Source organism: Anser anser, assembly GCF_964211835.1.
Source record: "Anser anser genome assembly, chromosome: 1".
Taxonomy (NCBI): domain Eukaryota; kingdom Metazoa; phylum Chordata; class Aves; order Anseriformes; family Anatidae; genus Anser; species Anser anser.
This window is the reverse complement of record NC_139720.1, coordinates 144,511,397-144,518,498: the sequence shown is the minus strand read 5'-3', so window position 1 is coordinate 144,518,498 and position 7,102 is coordinate 144,511,397. Positions and strand designations below refer to the sequence as shown.

At 44.1% G+C, this 7,102-nt stretch overlaps 1 long non-coding RNA gene across 1 annotated transcript; it reads left to right on the top strand.

The window, feature by feature from the left end:
- Positions 1–4,418: 4,418 nt before the first annotated feature.
- On the top strand, positions 4,419–6,567 carry LOC310893159. The gene is made up of 3 exons (XR_014578767.1): positions 4,419–5,391; positions 5,625–5,709; positions 6,364–6,567. It is a non-coding gene; the product is annotated as an uncharacterized lncRNA (long non-coding RNA).
- The last annotated feature ends 535 nt before the right edge of the window (positions 6,568–7,102 follow it).

Genomic DNA, 7,102 nt, shown 5'->3' with positions numbered 1-7,102 from the left:
TTTACCCTCTGTCTTACCTCCCCATCCTTTCCACACACCAGGATCCCATAACAGGCTGTGCTATTTTCATGTTTTCATGCTGAGGAGATGGGCTCCCTGGGATACAGCGCTGCAGGTGAGGAACCAACCTTAGAGAGAAGAACAGCCCCTAGGCTCGCTGAACCAGAGCTCTCATAAGGTCCTACAGTCAAAGTTTCAATTCATTTCAGTTGTTTTCCCAACAAACCAAATATCAATTTTAGGAAGCAAACGTTTCACTGGGGAAAAGAAAAAAAAAAAGTTAAAGTTAAAAATATAAATATTTTTTTCTTTTTCACCAGAGAATGCTTTTGAAGGAAAATCTGGGGCAAAATCTAATCAGGAATTAGAGCATAATAGTCCTATGGGGATGGCTTGTGATTTCCAGTATTTGGGCAAAGGAAATAAGGCACTACACAGCCACAAAATGACAAAAGTGAATAAAATGTACCACTGCAAGAGTGCTTACTTCTCCCAGTTCTTAGCTGTGGTAGAGGACAACTGTATGATGTCTTCATCAGAAACTCAGATGTCTTTAAGAGAAGAAGGCCAGAACAAGTTGCATGGTGTTGCCCATTTACCATTTTGTCCAATGGTTAAGTAAAATTTGATCTTTTACTCCAGTCCTGAAGACACAGGACTGAAGAAGAATATCAGCTTTCATTTTTCAAAATGACACCTTGAAGTTTTGTGATAGATAAAGAAAGTTGTTAACATCCTTCTCTTTCCACACAACCTATCCAACCCTTCCTTACACCACAAGCCAAAGTATCAGGAGGCCATTAACACAATCCAGAGACACGTTTTTAATCTCTAGTTTGTTGAAATCTGTCTCATTGTTTGTCTTTTTCTTAACACTTGGCATTGGCAATAACTAATGCTGCCAACGTTTTCTTGCCAGGAAAGATATTTCTTTCTTCTCTGGAGCTCCAGCGAGGCCTGGAAAAACCTCCTGCTACCGGGCTGCCTCTCAGCCCTCACCTATGGGAAGGGCAGTTAGGAGGGTGAAGGAAAGAGAGGTAATTCCAAGCACGAAGGAAAAAAAAGGACCAGTTTGGGTCAAGATCAACGGGGAAAGAGACAAGGAGCTCCAAACATCTTTCTTCTTTGTTCTCCATTCCTGCAGAAATTCAGCTTAGAAGTTACTGATAACCTCTCTCCTCCCCTCCTCAGACCCAGCACTGCCTATTAATTACCCCAAGAAGCACTGCTGGCAGAAAGCTGGTAGCAGGCCTCGGAGTAACCTGATTGATCTGCAGCATGCCCTAGGCTGATCCACAAAATGAAGGCTACCAGGACCAGGCCAGATGAATTTTCTTAGCAGTCTATATCATGCCTATGGGTTAAGACATCCCATTTGCACTGGGAAACACCCTGACCACGCAGTGATTGGGGTTAAGCTGAGCTCCATATAGGACAGATCTCCACCTGCTTCATATTTCTTTGCCCTCCCTGTGAGGTGGGGTGACCGGGAGAGGCATTTTTGGCTGGCCATTTACAGCCAGATGATTGCCAGCTCCTTTTTGCCGCCTGCACACCACAGAAGTGCCAGATCAGACTTGAGGATCTGGCCTATTATTTTTTGATTGCTGTCCCAAGGATAGAAGAGCACCCTCTTCACTTGTCAGCAGCTAATAGGTCACAAGCTGGCCAGTTTACCAAACACGAAAACAATTTGCCAACAGCAGGGACTTACACCCTAAAAGGAGAGGACACGCTTTCGCTGGCAACCCCATCACCACCCTGAACAAAGGAGAGATATAAAGGTATCAGGGCTTGCTTTTAAGTTGTTCTGAGTGCTAACTTCTTACAGATTTCAGGCTGTCTGTCTTTCGAATCGTGCTTGTCTACTGCTAACAACTGCTCAGTGAGCTAATACTTGTTAAGAGCTGCCATCAGTCACCCACACGGCCCGGTCTGGAAAGCACATATGAAGTTCTTGATAGCCTGATCTGTATCCCCCTGAATCTGTGGAATTCCTCCAGTGACAAAGGGGAGAGGGTTAAAGACAAATTACTGTGATGCCCACTGTCAAGCTTCAGTAATCTTAATCAGTGCTGAAATGGCCTAGATTTATTTAATTTAAAAGGATGGTAGTGCCACGGAGACAAAAATTCCCATTTATCCCTAATGGTATCTTACTATATCCTAATTATATTTTCTTCCTTCCCTCATACAGAGAATTCAGAAGGAAATGCCAGCAGAAGACGAGTTGTGTCTGGAAGTTGTATAGAGGTTTGGAGGTGTGGACAAAAGGTTTAGGATGGCCGGCGGGGAGCTGCACCCCTTCCACCTCTCACGGCCAGCACTGCCCAGGCTTGCTTTCTGCAGCCCTTCTCTTGGACTCCCCCACGCTTGGCAACACTCCTCCTCTAAGGAGATGCTTTAAATGGGAAGGGAACTTTCAGGGCACCAAAATGTTGCCCACAGCTGTGATTCATGCTGGGAACAGTGCCCTCCCTTGGCCCTTGCCTTTAGCCTCTTAGCACATCTCACAGCAGGGGTTGGGCTTGGCTGCCTGAAGTTCACAGAGTTATAAGAGGAACAGTTTTTATTCTTATTAAGGCAATGAGCTGAGTGTGGCCATCCAACCTGGCCTTGAACACCTCCAGGGATGGGGCAGCCACAGCTTCTCTGGGCAAGCTGGTTGTCCTCTCTGCCTGCCCCATGTGGGTGTCTCAGAGCCCCCATATGTGTATCTCAGAGACCCCTTGCCAACAGACTTTAGACTTAGAACTTTCTTGTGTAATGTATAAAGCGAGACAAATCCCACTTATTCTATAGCAAAACATGGCGTGGGCAAAAGAGATTACAGCCATTTTTTAGAACTTTTTTTTTTTTTAACATCTGTCATGGACCAAAACTCTTTACAACACTCTATTTACCCTACTTTTCCATTCGCCCATTTTCTTCCTATTTTTGTGCATATCTCTCAGGTTCCCCTTTAACAACTGCCAGAAGGAAGCTGCCCACACACTGCCCACAGCCATGGCTGCCTCCCCAACACACCACATTTAGCCCCTGGGTGGGATTTCCAGGAGGTGAGGAGAGAGCACGCGTCGGTGGGGGCGAGCATACGCTTTGTAGCATCGTGGCAATGCTGCAAAGCAGTCGCTGCAGTGTTGATCGTATCGAGGCAGTGATACCAAGAGACACCTCGCAGCAGGGCAGACACGCTCTGCTTGAGTCCCTTCACCCTCGGGAAGGCGGTGGGTGTAACATTTTGCATCTCTCTCGCTCACACGTGAAGGACGAGCAGCCTAACAAGGTCACGTTTGTTCGAGGCACGCACATTTCCATCTGCTGGGGCTGGTGGCAAACAAAGTGCCTGGCACAATGTGAGGCACTCTAAAAAGGAAATGTTTAGGAGGGAGAGGCTGAGCAAAGCTGGGGAGGCAAGTGGTGTCTATACACTGTACTTTGAGACAGACAGAAACACTTTAAATCAAAACCTCATTTATTTACCAAGAAAAATAGTAAAAGGTCCTCTTGATTTTCAAAATCCTTGCCACTGTATTGCTTTCTAGAGTGCTATTAATAAAGTGTCAGGGAAGAAATGGAGGCTTTAACATCAATGTTAAGGCAAAACACAAAGACATAATGCCAGTTCAGGCAACAGCTTGAATTTCTTTCATGGTGGCCAAAGATAGAAAAGACCTCTTTAATGAAAAGTGGACACTTTATTTTGGAGTGAGACGGCACAGTCTGTGAAAACTCAACTCTAAACATTTTTGGTGTTAAATACTTCTAAGATGAAAGCTCTAGTTCCACGTTTCATATACTGAACTCAAGGATCTTCAGAGCACCAAGGGTTCAAAACCTATTATCCTATAAAATATGATTCCTTGAATCTACCATAATACTATGCCAAGATGAAGATACTTCTACCATGGTGAAGATGTCCATTAGGTCAATGGTAAATATTTTCTTAACTTAAAAATTATTTGGGCTAAACATATTATACAACAGACTTTTAGACACAGATAAGACATAGGGGATTGCAAAGGAACAGAGAAGAATAATGTCTAAAGAATAAAATTATATTTTAATATTTTCTTCTTTTCAGACTTCCAGGAACACTGAGGAATTAATGTGGAAAGAAAATAAGAATAGAGAACAAGGAATGCACAGACGGAATTTAAACAAAACATCAGGTTTCTTTTGAGGCATCATTAGGATATGTTTTGTGATGATATTTGGTTAAAGGTAGACCTTACTGCATCCTCTTCCAGTTTAGGTAAGGTTTAAGGAAATTGCATTGTTCTCTGTTGGCTCCTGAGAAGTGCAGCTCTTCTTTGAATACACAGTGTCAGTTTGAATCAACAGTGATTTCCTTTCCATATAATGTTTTCTGTGAGTTTTGTAGATTTGTATATTCCAGGAATGCATCTATCAAAAACACATGCTAAGCTCAACTAATTTCTGCAGAGACTGAAGATGTTCAGACAGCAGGAGGTGTTCCTGCTTCTGGGGCCAGGATCCTTTTTCTCCTTGCCTGCCTTTGACACTGGTATGAGTTGAAGAAGAGCAGCAAGGCCCCAAAAGACATGCTGAACTCGTTGGCAGGAGAGTAATGGTCAGTGGTGCCAGAAGAGAGTGGTGCAGGCAGATGGGCTGAAAGGTGATGATGTGGATGCCTGCGTGTGCCCCTGTGGATCCCTGCAGCCTGGGGACAGCTGGGAGCCATCCTGCATGCTGCGGGAGGGCCGAGGAGCTGCGACTCTGGGGGAAGCCCCATGCCAGCCGAAAATATGCATTTGGTTCGGAGCCAGGGATACTGACCAGCACGAACTCAAATAATGCACGGTATCATCCTACCAAGGGTTTTCCTGGAAATCCTTTTCAGAGCAGACCTGGGATCTGTAAGCCCAGATGAGGCTTACAGAGAGCATTAGTTGCCATCGTTGGTGTGGGCTGACAGAAAGCAGGTTGCTAAAAGTTAGACATGGCATAAAATTACAGCCATGCCAGAAGCAAGATGACATTTTCTAAAATTAGGAGAAAATACAGTTTGACACATATAGTCCAAGAAATTAAGAGTTACCTAACTCATTTTCTGCATATGCTAGCATATGGATATATAGCAAGAACAAACTTGTCATGTCTCAGGGTGGCTCCTAAAGCCAATGTTTACCTCTTCATTAGCTTAATTAATAGCTAATGACAGACACATGCCAGTGGATAACCACCAAGTGCCTTAATCACCCTCGAAGCCTTACACTGCTCCTCATGGTGTGGTTGGCTCACTTGAAGAGGACTATCTGCAGCAATTCATCACCTCTGAAGAGGGGCTGATAAGCAGCAGGAGTGTTCTCAGAAACTCAGCTCCTGAGGAGGGACAGCACAGCTTGGCTCTGCAGTCACAGCCCTGAGGTTAGCAGCAGTGGTCAGAAAAGGATTTCAGGGGCCAAAGTCCCCAGCTCTCCTGCTAGGGGAGCTGCCTTAAGATATGGGGGAATAGCACAGCACTCCAGGATGAACTCAGTGAAGAAGAATCACTTGCCTATTATTTTGCACCAAATTGCGGCTACTTTGGAAGGATTTTAAGTGTTCTGAACTCACCTTTTTTTTTTTTTCCTTTTTTTTTTTCTTTTCATATTTTGCAGCCAGAGATCTGGACTTCTGCTTGTCTGTAAGGCTTTGAAAGACCCAACCACAAGAATAATGTTCGGATGCTCAGAGACCATAATGGTAACCAACAGAATAGACAGCTCCCGAGATCGTATTCTTCCCCAGACTGAACTGGTCAGAAAGGGAAAGCGGATAATGATTTCCTAATATTAGAGGTCCTGAAAGGCAAACTGTGGTCTGCATGAAGCACTTTCATCATTTAATAGTAGCCCTCTACACTTGCTGATGTATGAAAACATGAGATATTGAAGGTGTAAATAAGGAACATTAACATCCTCTAACTGACTAACAGGGAAATATTTTAAGAGAGGGTTCATCTTCATTAACAAGTCTCACAATTACTTTTCAACATAAAAAGTCTTTATTCCAGGAACTTTTCCCCTGTACATGAGACTATGCTGACACAACCTGTGCTAACTGGATTCTTTTTAAAAGCAAGAGTCACATTTATTTTTAGACGAATGTTTTTAATTACTGTAGCACTACAGGGCCAGCCAGGTCAATGTCTCAGTTGTGCTAGGTGCTATACAAAAACAAACACTCACAGTCCCACTGCAGTTAAATGCCAGCCTGCTCTGCATTTAAACTGGGGATAACGATCCCTCTGTAGTAATCCTGTGGTTTGCATGCGTTTAAAAAATGTCTCATTTTGTGCCTCGGTTAAAATCGCAAGGGAAAGACTTTACAGGAGAAACTCTTGCATTCTTCTCCTAGGTGTGTGACCTCCTCCTTCCATGCACACCTCTCGACTCTCTCCAGAACAAATCAATCTCCATCTGAACGCCTATATACAGACTGACTGACTTGTTTAGTCAAACGAGGACTCTGCCAGGCTGCACTGAAAATAGTACCACCAATAATTCACACATTATTCCCAATACTTTGTTCCCTTTAATCATGAGACTGAATTATACTTGTTATTTGAGTCTTTCAGGGAGCTTGCATGCCCTCTTATTGAGAGAAAAAAAGGCGAAATAAAGACCATGCTACAGCCCAAATGTGCACGAGGCTTCTGTTGAGTTCTCCTGCTTATTTTAGTTATTTAGACACCTTCCCACACCAGATAATGCTGATCTGAGATGTAAGTCGTGGGCTCTGTGTGGTGCTAGAGATAGGCGCTAGACAAGAAACACTTTTTGGGGAAAAGCCCACAGATACGAGTCATGCACAGAATTCTCTGCCCACCTCTGTTAAGCTGCAATACTGTTTTTATTTCCTCTGGTCTCTTGGGTGTGGGTGGTTGCAAACACAGAGGCCTAACCTGAAAACTTTTGGCCATGGCAGCTTTCCATGGTGCAAGCACCTTTTTGTGAGACCACAATCTTTCAGTGGCCACTTCAGCTGAAGGATCCTCTGCCTACCTCCCCACCTGCAGGAATGATTTCCAATATCACGTTCCCACTTCTCCTGTGCTGCTGCAATTGCTTGTGGGGGCCACACACTGAACCAATCA